This window comes from Amborella trichopoda, chromosome 10, assembly GCF_054954075.1.
Source record: "Amborella trichopoda isolate Santa Cruz 75 chromosome 10, AtrichopodaSantaCruz75HAP2 v2.0, whole genome shotgun sequence".
NCBI classification, from domain to species: Eukaryota; Viridiplantae; Streptophyta; class Magnoliopsida; order Amborellales; family Amborellaceae; genus Amborella; species Amborella trichopoda.
Genome location: NC_142345.1, coordinates 1404720 through 1418694, shown reverse-complemented (window position 1 = coordinate 1418694; position 13975 = coordinate 1404720). Strand labels below are relative to the sequence as shown.

Genomic DNA, 13975 nt, shown 5'->3' with positions numbered 1-13975 from the left:
TGGGTCAAGAAATTGAACTCGAAGGGTCGGGTCCAGATCCAAATATTAGACCCAAATACTATTTGTGTATGCGTCCGAGTTCATGTTGACCCGACCCAGACCCAATCTGAATAGTGTTGATATTTAAATAATAATTGAATAAATATATTATTTTGTCATAATATTTAAAATTACATGTATTTATTGAATAAATTCATGAAATATATTTAAATATATCGATACTTTTAATTTTAAATCAGGTCTGGGTCTCACAACATATTTTTGGGTCTAGGTCCGAGTCCCACAGTCGAATTTGGTTGGATCCGAATCTGAGCCCAACGAGATAGGGAACAAGTTGGACTAGAGCCGATCGGTTGAGTCAATGGTCAAGTTAGGTCCGTTGTCTTCGTCCAGACCTAAACCCAGCCCACTTTGACATGTCAAATGGACATGTCGATCCAATCCCACTCCCTTACCTACTTGGATGCTGCATTGAACTGGATAATAGTGGAGCCACGAAATCACCGTGCCATGACTATTTCTATGTAAAATTTAGGGTGAGTCTATTTTATGTTTATTAATTAGAATTTTTAAAATTATTTTAAAAGAACACGAATAAAAGAGAATTAAAATTTTGCTTGTTTATTTACTTATTTGTAGATTCTATTTCATTTGGATGAGTTCGCTACGACATATTTCTCTCCTTGGGGAGTTTTCAGTTAGAATTTTAAAAAACAAGCATAAGGAAGGGCTTTCTTGTTATGTATTTTATTTTATTAGATCAATTTTGAAAACTGAGTTCATATTTATGTACCCTTTAGTCTCTCTCTACGAATCTCATTCCAGGTTCGTGCCCATGTATCCAACAAAATCCAAAATTAGATAATAAATTTCGACATGGAGAGAGCAAATGGAAAAGGACAAGTTTCAATATTTAATTTCTTGTGGACTTCATTTCATTTGAATTTCCTAACTAATGAATGGTACATTTTTTCTCTTTTAAGGTTTTCTAATTAGAAATTAAAAAAATAATACTAAATGACAAAAGCAAGGTATTAGAGTATATTATGAGACCATATATTTTTTCTACAAGGAATTCACGATCATTTTTATCAAATAGATGTTAAATCTAATAGATGAAATTTTGGTTGGGGAAATGGCCGGACAATATTCCTTTGGAGGATTTGTTTCCTGAGGTTTATAGTTTAGCGGTGAATAAACAAGCTTACATAGCAGAGCTTGTGGAGGGGCAGGGAAATGAATGCTCCTGGAAGATTGATCTTAGAGTTAGAAGGGTAAATGAAAACACAGAACATCAGTACATTTCATTGGTTCAGAAATTAAGCTTCTTTTTGCTTCTTTCCTCACTGACAGGATTCACTAATATGGGAACTTTCTCCTTTTGGCATCTTTTCGTTTAGCTTCCTTCATGCTGAGGTTAGTAATGAAAGAATCTTTGCATTAATCAACAGGAACACCAAAGTTTAGGCAATCAAAACAACAAATCAAGTTTGAGGTTTTTTTGTGGCTATTGGAGCAAGGAAGGCTTCTTACTTGGGATCACATAAGAAAGAGGGTGAAGATTCTTGTTAATGTATGTTTCTTATGAAAGAATGTGGAAGAAGATTGACACCAACTTTTTATCCATTGCATTTTTGTGGGGTATTTGTGGTCCTGGGCTGCTGGAATTGCTAATTGACACTGGGTGATGCCGGAAGCATCACGGAACTTCGTGAAAATTGTCCTCACCCCCCCTTTTCTTAAACTTGGATCTCATCTATGGCGAATTCTGGTTGCAACAGTATGTTGGTCCATTTGGAAAGAACGAAATTATAGGAGTTTTGAGGCAGGTATGCATTCAATCGAACAGGCCATTAAGGGGATTAGGAGGCTTACAATTCTATGGGCTCAGTCTTATTTGAATCTAACGATGTATCCGAAAGAGCTATTCTTTACCAATTTCTCAGACATTCTTCTCCATTGTCCTCACTAGACTCGACGATCATCTCAATAGATTGCACCTCCCCTTGGCTGGTTGAAACTTAATTTTGATGGCAGTATTAGGTCTCAAACTCTTTGAACTAGTTTTGGTGAGCTACCTAGTAATCATGAGGGCTCCACTATCTTTTCCTACCACAGTAGCCTTACTTATTGTGAGATCAATGAAGCGGAATTAGAAACAACGCAAAGAGTCTCAAGACTGCAGAGCAACCATGTACGCATTTTAATTGAGGGAGATTCAGCGAAGGTTATCAATTAGTGCAAACATCCTCCCTCAGTCCTTTGGCATTGGACCTCCATTTTTTATCGTGTTCTTTGGCCATCAAGGGCAAGGAGGTTCAACTCTGCCACACGCTTAGAGATAGAAATGGCGATGTTGATTTTTTAACCAAACTAGGTTATTCATAGCTCCTTCTCTCTCTATCTCTTTTTTTTTTTTCCTTTTCGTACTCATCTCCCTCTCCTCTTTAGTTTTCATTGTCTTTTTTAGTTTTCTTTGTCTTTTTCTTTCTCATTTCTCCTTTTGTGCCTCCTTTACTCAATAAAATTACTGATAACGATGTAAAAAAAGAAAAGATGTGTGTGGTAACATTCAATAAATTTGTTTTAGACTTTATGCCTAAACAATGACACATCCTTAACTACCCGATTTTAAATCTACGAATAAATAATATTTGTCGGCTCCTCATATAAAATAAATAGTTTTATTATATATGTTTCCTTTATATATAAAGGTAGCGGATCCTCTATGTGGTAAACCATAACGAAAAATCAAGAATTTGAATTTTTAAGCTTAGTCAAGATGCAAGCTAGTAGTCTCTCTCTCAAAAATAGGAAAGCTTCTACGTAACCCTACGCACATATATAGTATATGTGACGCTTGATCCTTGCCTTTAGATCTGAGTAGATGGTTGAGATGGCTTGAGTTACAATGTCACAAGTTGGCTCTTAATAGTATGATCTTGATCGGACTGCTCATAGTTTTGTTTTTACTTTGATAATTTGTTTTTTACTTTTTTATTCTACATATCACTTTGAAAAAAAATTTGGGGCATGCATAGATCTGGCAGGGACACACGTGACAAAAATAAGAAATAAATATTTTCGGTGATAAATATTTATCAGAATACCCTTGAATATATCAGGGGCATTTTGGTTATTTATATATATGGGAAGTATTTGTTTTTTATTTTTTCCAGCTTCGCCATAGATTTATGATGGGACATCCAAAATTTCATCAAAAAATGTTTTGTAGAAAAAATTGAAAATATAGTGTTTGGTATGATATTGTAGCACGAACAATCGTAACTGTCGGTTTTGAATCAAACGGCTAAGAAGTGGGGTCACTTATAACTTATATGATATTGGGTCACATAGAAAGCTTTTTCCCCCTAAAATTCACGTTCCATAGTTTATCTTGTTGTTGCGTAGGGTTTCTTGGCCTATTTTAATTTTTTGTTTTTGTTTTGAGAAAGCTTAAATGAGAAATGAACAAATTTTATTTTATTGTGTTTTTTTATATGGATAGCAATTTTAAGTTACGATCCATATGCATTTGTACTTCATTCGAAGAGAATAGCTTACTGTCGCGTTTAGACATGGACACACACATAAATGATAGACAGCAAGAAGGGACGAAGTCGAAGGTCATTGGGATATCCCATCACTTGCATTATGGGTGCGAAATGGGTCGGGTCGACTTGTGGATCTGATGGGTCCACCGATTGGGTTTGGTCTTTGATCTTGATAATAGACTTGACGAGTTGATTCTAGCTTGGATCCTATTAGATTGGGTTTGGTTCAAGTCAACCCAAATCAGTATATATTGGTATAAAATATATGTGGAAAATACTTACAAACACTTACGAGTGAATTTTTATAGTAATTCACAAATGGTTTAACACCATCCACAGTCCATTACATAGTCAAAGATGAATTTGAATTTCAATATTTTTTTATGAATTAGATTCATCTGAAAATTGGAATGTACGTATACATCACAAACTCACACATAAGTAAAATATTAAAAATAATTCTCAAAAGTAAAATGATGAAAATATCCCTGAAATATTTATATTTATAGGGGTAAATATTTATTCAAAACACATGTTAATATATTCATATTTCTTACTTATTCCATCCTCTATGCTCTTTGGACGGGCCTACTTTTTCTCTCTTCAAGTGATCTACCAGCTTTAATCGGAAAGGTAAGACATTCACATCAGGGAGCACAAATGTTTTTGGGGTAAATTCGCGGGGGAGAGGGCGCCCTACCTGTCTTTCATTAATAAGTAAAACATATAAGGTTTACAACTCGTTGCAGTAAAATCCTAGAATAAAGGCTAAATTTGGTAAGGAAATGTATTTTTGCAGTAAAATCGTAGAATAAAGGCTAAATTTGGTAAGTAAATGTATTTTTATACCGTACATAAAATAAAAATGATAAAATTATTTTGCCAAAAAATGACTAAAATATCCCTTAATGTTTCATAAATATTTTGGTCAATATTTGTTCAAAATATTTTAATATTATTATTCTAAGTACACCATCTACTCACTAAATTATAATAAATATATTTTCTAAAAATTTAAAATAAATGAATAAGTACAAAACCATTTTATGGCCATTGGAAGTGGCCCTGTTCAACCTCGATCTTTGGAAGTCCACTATGGAGGTGGATTTCTGCAGAATATAGGCATCAATTTCTCAATAAAAGCACACATTCAATACCCCTCGGGCTAAACTTGAAATTTAAAATGCTTCATTTCATAATGCTACAAAAGGAAACAAATAAAAAGAAAATAAACATCAATCATATTGAGAGAGGGCAAAAATTCATATGTACATGGAATGCTGTAACTTAGTCTCAATCAAATGTCTAAATAACAAATGAAAGAATAAAAGAATGAGAGATAAAATGAAATGGGAAAAACTGAACTCTAAGGTTGGCCGGTCTCCCTACATTTTCCTGTCTATGGTAAACTCAAATAGGAGTTCACTAGTAACTAAATCACGATGAGCCCAAATATTCAATTGGTCTCCAATTTGCGGGGCATGTTTCTGTGTCAAATTGAACCAGTTCTTGCCACCGAAGAGGTAGGTTCTGCAAGAATTCCAATATTTGAAATGGATGGGATCCTCCTCTATCCCTCCAACCCATGTCCTCACCACTATTTCCTTTTTATGATGGTTTGCACCATCCCATTCCTCAGCGCTCAAGATGTTCGCAACATTCTCTGTAAATTGGTTCTTGGGTAAGAAGAGTCTGTTAAGGTGCCTCTCCAAAGCACTAGCAGTCAAGAGCTTTGATGCTAATAAAGTTTTAGCCACACTAGCAGTCATGATCTTTGATGCTAATAAAGTTTTAGCCACATTCTGGACAACGTCTGCCAGAAGGTTTAAACCATGTACGTGAGGATCCGAGTAAAACACGCCCTTCCCTTTCTCCATGACGCAAATTACTTTCTTCAATATCTTTTTGATAAAAAAACTGCAAATGTAAAAATAAAAATAAAAAAGTAATTCAGCCATTTAAGATTGAATCCAATAAAGCAGCGACTAATTCATCATCTCGATAACTAAATGTATGAATATGAAAAAAAAAAGATTTTGAGTCCCAAAAATAATGCACCTTACAACACATTATCTAGACCGTCTATTTTCAAGATTTTCATATGTTTATGGATCTACTCGATTTTTAACATTTTTGGAGTTTAAAATTTTATAAATAGATATGAAAATATATTTTGAGATAATCTTAATAACTATTTACATCAAAATTACATGTTATGATAAAATTTGGAGGTGCACCTTAATTGAATTGTTTAAAGTTGCAACCTTATAGAAACCACACCCTTATTTAAAACCCAAGACTAGTTCCATCCCAGTTGAATCCCAGTATGAATAAGTGGACATTAAAATCTTATAGTTAAGAGAGGACCATTCTACAACAAAGGGAAAAGTTTATATAGAGCGCTCTAAACAATTAAATTTGAGTCTACCTCAAAAATTTCACTAGAAGAGGACGTTTTGATGCTCAGATATCTTCAAATTGATCATCTCGACATCAAGATGTCTGGGCATGACAAAAAATTTCAAGTTTTGAAAATAGTGTATTTTGTAACGTATTTTTGGACCACCAATTTTCAAGTTTTCATAGATATGTCGATCTACACTATTTTTGAAGCTTTAAAATTTATAAATAAATATGAAAATATATTTTAAAGCTATCATAAAGACTTCCAATACTGAAACCACATTTCTCTAACTTGATTGTTTAGAACCTAGGCTCTATACAAACCGTACCCTTCCACAAATGCCCTCAAAAAATTGTATTCAAAGAGAAGCATTAATTAAAAGATGGGAGGTCCTGGTTCAATCAACCTGCACGCTACTAAGTCCTAGTTGTCTAGTCATGTCTAGTTCGACCTTTTTAAATAAAAAAAGAGGATACAATGAGACAATTTGTTTTTAGTACAAGGTGGTCACAATTAATCTTGACCATTGGATGTGAAATTAAATGGCTGCATTTTTTCCATTGACCGTTCTCAAACTTTAAAAGAAATTTTCTCAAAATTTGTGATATACCTAAGCTTTCAAATTTCACATCAGATGGATGTACATAATTGTGACCACCTTATATAAAAAGTAAGCTGTCTCATTGTATACAATCCCTTTAAATAAGTCATTTAAATTTCTTTATTAAAAGTTACATGGTCTAACTCGACCCGGTGACCCTGAATTAGGGAATAAAGAAAAAGTAAAGGAAATAAACGATGATAGATAACGAGAACATAAAACTTTAATCTCAAATTTTATTAACGTTTGCGCATATATAAAGGAAACCATCTATGCTTCCAAGTATAAACTGTAAATAAAAATTCTCTAGGGTATAAGAAAGTTAAAGTGTGTCACTATGAACTCCCTAGAGCCCCCAGGTACGTCTCTTAAGAAAATTGTTTCCCCTCAAGGTCTGTCCATATTGCCAATTCGCCGGGGCCGCATCGATCGATTCCATAGTTCTTCCGTCGCTTGTTGTCACCTGAAACGACAGGCTCTGTCCAGAGTAGTCGTTCCCGGTCTGCCACTTTTCGCCCCAATTCCTTTGTTCTCTCGAACCCTTGATCGCGACCTCCCTAAGATCCCCAGCTCCACCAACATTGTATACTAGAACATGTGTCCAATATTTGAATCCATTGATCTCGAACTGGATTCCCCCTTGTTTTGTTTACGTAGGGAACGCGTCTATAGTTCACAGGGATGATGCCTGCTACGTGCTTTCCTATTCTGGTGAATGTAGACTCAGAGAGATCGAAGTGTTCACGAGGCGGGTTGCACCAACCTCCCTTGTCAGGAGGGAGGGCAAAGTTCAGAGGGCAAAAATTGGTTGCAGTGACGATGATAGAGCTAGGGTGGCACCACTTTGGGTCCTGTTGTGAGTTGCATTGGATCTCGTAGCAAGCACCGAAGGTGAGGCCATTGTTGAATAGGGCAGTACTGAGCGCCACGTTGTTCATGCCATAGCCTTCCTTATTAAGGTCACCATAGCCACAAGCGCCCTCTGCAACAAAAAATATTTGAGTTGAGAAATAGACACACCCAAGTTTTGCTTCGCTTCGTGAAGATAAATGATGACATTGCTTTGAACAACTCATGGTAGACAAGCTAACAATTTTTTTCTTGTTTCCTTGCTAGGTCAACATAGTCGTAAATGAAAGGAAAAAGATTTCCAGGAAGACCACCAAGAACATAATTAAGCAAAATTTTTACTTTAAGAATTTTCAAGTCATCTTTGATTTACCTCGTGAATATCTTAAATGAAAGTTTTAAGCTAGTAAAAGGTAAAAGTTAAGACCCTAAGTTTATGGTCTCTCAAATGGAGAGTATGAGAGTTCTGGTGACTGAAGATGTTATATATTTTCAGATTAAAAGACATCCTCATGTTCTCAAGGGTCATAAATTTATCAAATCACACCTTATAGATCAAGTATTTAAATTTCACTCAACCAATAATTTCCAACAACTTATGAACTATGATTGTGTCCTTTGGTGAGTTACTTTTGAAATTTGATAAAAAGAAAGGTGCGGTTTGTAAGAGACTACCGTCAGCTAATGTCGAGAAATGTGGTTTCAATGCTTAAAATCATTGCGATAGCTTTAAAATGTATTTTCATAGTTATTTATAAAATTTAAAGCTTCAAAAGTAGTGTAGATCGATAGATCTATGAAAACTTGAAAATCTTTAAACTTGACGGTCCAAAAATACGTTGCAAAATACACTATTTCAAAAACTTGAAATCCTTTCTTTTATCATGTCCAAGCATCTTGATGTTGAGATGATCAATTTGAGGATATTTGGGCATCAAAACAACCTCTTACAGTGAAAATTTTGAGGTATGCTCTAATTTGTCTCGACTCTATATAAACTTTTCCCTAAAAAGAATGATGGTCTGTTTAAAATTAGAACAGAAGAATGATGTGAGAAGTTAAATATTTCAGTACTAGGTCTGATATGAAAAATGGAAATGAATGCAATGTTATCATTTACTTTTGAAACAAGGAGGCCACAATCATAATCGACGGTTAGGTTTGAAATCAGGTGGTTAAGGATGTATCATTATTTGGGCATAAAGTCCAAAATAAAATTTCTAGAATGTTGGGACATACTTTCATCTATTGGATTTCACATCCAATGGCTAAAAGTGATTGTGACCTCATAGTATTAAAAATAAAACAAAAATTTACATAAGGTTGCAACCTTAAAATGTAGAATTAAAGATGTACCTCAAAAGTCCGTCGAAATATGTCGTTTTAATGCTGAAAACCCCTCTAATTGATCATCTCGACATTCAAGTTTATGAATATATAAAAAAAATAAAAAAATTGAGTCTCGAAAATAGTTTATCTTGCATTACATTATCTAGACCATCCATTTCAATATTTTCATATGTTTATAGAACTATTGATTTTAACCATTTTTTGAGTTAGAATTTAATAATTAGAGATGAAAATAGATTTTCAGATAATCCTAGAAATTTTGTACACCAAAATTAATCTTATGATAAATTTTGGAGTTGCACCGTATTTGAATTTTGTAAAGTTGCAACCTTATACAAAGCACACCCTAATAATAAATAATGAATGGTCTAGTAGTATACAACCCCTTGAAAAATTCTCCTCCTTGTCAAGATGATAATATTTAAATCAATAAACAGTCGTATCTTAAGTGTACAGGAACTGAAACATATATCTTCTATTTCATAAAAGTACTCATCGGTTAGTGAATCTCAAAATTCTATATCAGAAAAAAAAAAGGAAAAAAAAAGAAAAAGAACAAAAAGGAAGCAGCTTTTTTAGTAGAGAGAATAACTGTACAATTACTTACCCACAAAAAAACAAGCATGTAAATCAAACTAGAGAGAATAACACTTGTACAATGTGCTCCTATAGAGTCCTCCATGACAGTTTTTGTATAAGAAAACAGCATGTAAATCAAACTGGTCTAATTAACAAAGCTATTTGTTAAGAGGAAAAAGAGCAATAAATAAAGAAAAAAATAGATGAAAATAATCATTGGTTCACACGATGAACATGAATACTCACGCATCGTTCCAATTCCATCAGGTCCTCCATAGAAGGTGGCGTGTTATGAATGCCAAACATCACCTACCACACACTTACCAAACACAATGGCCATTGCCATTGCTATGAAAATAGCCTTCACCATCTCTCTCTCTCTCTCTCTCTCTTATGAAAATAGCCTTCACCATCTCTCTCTCTCTCAATTTCAATTCATATCTATAGATGAGAAATGGCAGAGATTTTCATTTAGCTGGCTGAAACCAATGAATTAAGAAAAAAATAGTCACTTCTCTCTTTTTTTTTCTCTCTCTCTCCTTAAAAGAAATAAGGAAGTATTCTTCGTTTCCCTACACTTGGAAGAAAAGCTTAGTGAGGTATTCTCTCAAAATAATCATTTTATGTGTTCTTGTTTTTTTTTTTTGGAAGGGGGGGGGGGGGGGGGGGGGGCGAGTTAGTTTTGAATTTCACTTAATAATCATATATTATTTATTACAAATTAATGCTCCCTAAGAAAATAATATATACATAAATCTACAAAAAAAAAATTGAAAAAAATATTTGGAAAATTTATTAAGATACATCAAACTTATCACCAATTTAACAATGGTCTTGTGTATTTTGATGGGTATTTTGAAATCAAATCAAAATTATAAGTAAAATATTTAGTTGGTCTATTACAATAAATAAACATTATAATAATATATGTTACATCAAATATGGGAAATGATCTAATGCAACGTTTGTCTCATAATATAATGCAACCACACTTCTAGAAAATCATGTTTGTTGTATTTATATTATCCAAAATTTTACACACACTCTTTTCTTCTGAATAATCAATCTAAAAAAACTTAATTAATTTGCATCCTATATATGGTCAAAGTGAGTCCTCTCTAACAATTAATCTAGACCGTAAATTTGATGAATTCAAGATGTAGGCCTTTATGAATTGAAAATTATTTTTTTCTTTTTTAATATTGTTAATCTAATGATAATAAAGTTATATAAAAAAATTGGAAAGAAAAAAGATAATTCCAATGCCTAGATGTAAGCATCTCATCAAAATGGACGGCTTATGTTAATTGAGCTAAAAAAATACTTTCTATGTTGCTTTTTCAAATTTTTTTTTTTTGTGGTTGTTCATTAAAATGAAAAGTGTGTACATTATAAAATTTGGATAAAAAAAATGGCCCTAATATGATTTTTGAAGATTGTTGCATTATATTACTATACAACCATTGCATGAAATTACAAGCCAATAATCAAATATATTTATGTTTAAGACTGAGTTTGATAATGTGTTCATACGAATGCTATAAAAATTGACCAGTGGGCCGAACCTGTCACCCACATGTTCTGAGTCCGACCGACTTAGTGTAACTTGGCTTGACCGACTCAACCAACTTAAAAAAAAAAGATTTGTAAACCAAATATAAAATATTTAAATAAAGTTTTGGGGTCTTAATTCATTCTTAAATTAGTAGTTTTATGTACAGAAAACAACATTTTTTAATAAAAATTTCACACCTATTTAAATGAGATCCGATTTTAGCGATTTAATATGGAAATGTCTACAAAGAGTTTTGTACGCACAATCATTCTTGTCTTTTAAGTTTTAAAAAGTGCGGTCGTACGATTGTCATTGATTAAATACAAATTTTTTAAAAAAAATTCACTTCATAACTCACCTCAAACCATCCAATTAGGCATCCAATAGTTGAGAATGATTGTGACCTCTAGTCACAAAAGATAAATGATCTCTTTGTAGACATTCCTAGTAAATATTGAAATTCATGTGTATAGATAGCATGACTATACCATGCGTGTCATGCCTCAAAGAATAATAACTTAATAGTGTGAATTGATAGTGGCCATAAACATTGAGTGAACTATATTAATGACATCCTTTACATATCGTTAATTTATACTTAAAATAGTAAATGGTCATGTATTTTTTTAAAAAATTATTGCGAGATGGTAAAGTATTTTAAAAATTAAATTGAGATATTGGAAGCGGCCAATGTCTAACAAATTTGTCACTACTTTATCTGTATTCAATTGGTCTCCAATTTGCAGGGCATGTTTCTGTGCCAAATTGAACCAGTTCTTGCTGCCGAAGAGGTAGGCTCCGCAAGAATTCCAATATTTGAAATGGATGGGATCTCCTCTATCCCTCCAACCCAGGTCCTCACCACTATTTCCTTTTTATGATAGTTCACACCATCCCATTCCTCAGCGCTCAAGATCTTCGCAACATTCTCGGTCACTTGGTTCTTGGGTAAGAAGAGTCTGTTAAGGTGCCTCTCCAAATCACTAGCAGTCAAGATCTTTGATGCTAATAAACTTTTAGCCGCATTCTCGACAACGTCTGCTAGAAGGTTTAAACCATGTACGTGAGGATCCGAGTAAAACACGCCCTTCCCTTTCTCCATGACGCAAATTACTTTCTTCAATACCTTTTTGATAAAGAAAAACTGCAGATGTAAAAATAAAAATAAAAAAGTAATTCAGCCATTTAAGATCGAATCCAATAAAGCAGTGACTACATTATAGCTAAAAACTATCATTTCATTTAATTCTTATTATGTAATTGATGATTTGAGAAAACTAGGAATCACCCAACCAAACTCACTGTAACTCAATAACCAATGAAAGAAACAATCGAAGAAAATATATTCATATTACTACGAAAAGGATCACTTTTTATTCAATAACCAACTAAAATCAAGCTAAAGAAATCAACCAAACAAACTCATAATCAAATTACTTGATCTCAACATTCGCTTCCATCCAAAAACTCACAAAAACAAAATAGAAAATAAACAAGAAAAACCATTCGTTAAATATCTCTCCTCATATAAGAATTTCCATTTAAAATCTCTCCTCAGGTTCTAAAAAACTTTAAGGATGACGAAAGAATTCTATTGCAGAGAGAGAAAGTAAGAGAAAGAAGTCTTTGACAGGGATGGAGAGAGAGAAATTACTTGGTTTTCAAACTGTATACTACAATACCAAGAATGAAGAGGTAAAAACCAAAAAGAGTTGAGAAAAGCAATACAAAAAGAGAGCAAGAGAAGCAAACAGATAGAGGACAAAAGTAACCAATGCAGAGAGAGATGGAAGCATCGCCACATAACATAGAAGAATAAGATACCCAAAAAAATAAAGAAAGTCTTGAGGAAGAACGTACCCAAAAAGTAAAGGAATTGAAGAGGCAACTAGATGATGAAAATTGTAATAAGAGAGAGATGGAAGCATCGCCACATAACATAGAAGAATAAGATACCCAAAAAAATAAAGAAAGTCTTGAGGAAGAACGTACCCAAAAAGTAAAGGAATTGAAGAGGCAACTAGATGATGAAAATTGTAATAAGGGCTCTCTCTTTAGATCTTATCCCCAATTTCTCTTATAAATAAAATCCAAAAAAAAATCAATATCCTTTTTTTTTTTCTCTCTCTAAAATCAAGAACGTTCCCCGCTCTCCCTCTCTTTCTTGGAATAAGTTAGAGATAGATTACCCCCTCTCTCTCTCAAATTTAAATGCTTTCTCTATATAAAATCTAGATTGCTCTCTCTCTCTCTAAAATCAATCTAAATGCTTGTAATGTGAAAGAAATTCGAATGCCTTCCCTTCATCACACCTTATCCCTAGGTATTGGCATGAATGAGAATTATGAAGAGAAGATGATTTACGTGATGTTGTTTTCAGAGGGTCTGCTATTTAGGAGGTATGATATAGGAAACTGAAATCTCTTCAAATTCATGATCACGTCAATATTGTAAGAGATGATCTTCTCTTTTAAGACCTGGATGGATCTATGGGTTTCTTCTTTACAAAAGGTTGTTTTTGTAGAGAAAGAGATAATTAAAATTTTTCTCTTTCAAAATTTTCAAGTAGTTTCTCCATCTAAAATTTGATATACCTTTTATGTCTAAAATTTTAACATACTTTCTCTCTCTAAAACTTAAAATTCGATATAGTTTGTCTCTCTAAAACTTTTGAGTTATTTTTCTCTCTAAAACTTTAAATTTCATATAGTTTATCTCTTTAAAAATTTAACCCGATTTCTATGCAACCAAGCCAGCCCTGAAATTCTTTTCCACACGCTACTGCTACCATTCTCTCTCCACACCCACCTCTCCATCTCCATCTCCTCTCTCTCTCTGATCAAGAAAATGAGTCCCTCTCTTTTTAAGCAAGAAAACAAAAACATAAACACAGCGAAGAATCACTTTAAGCAAGAAAACAAAAAAAAAACACAGCGCATAAGAGTAAAGATGAGTTCAACAACATTCGAATACCTGCATCTTTCTTTTTTTCCATCTGTAACTAACAAATACAAATATGAAGATGATAAGAAGGAAGAGAAAGAAAGCAGTAAATGAACATACCTCCTCGCGTCGCCGTGAAA

At 33.3% G+C, this 13975-nt stretch overlaps 1 pseudogene; it reads right to left on the bottom strand.

Moving 5' to 3' along the window:
- Nucleotides 1-6843: 6843 nt before the first annotated feature.
- Nucleotides 6844-9683, bottom strand: LOC18427983 (expansin-A8 pseudogene; annotated as a pseudogene).
- Nucleotides 9684-13975: the final 4292 nt, after the last annotated feature.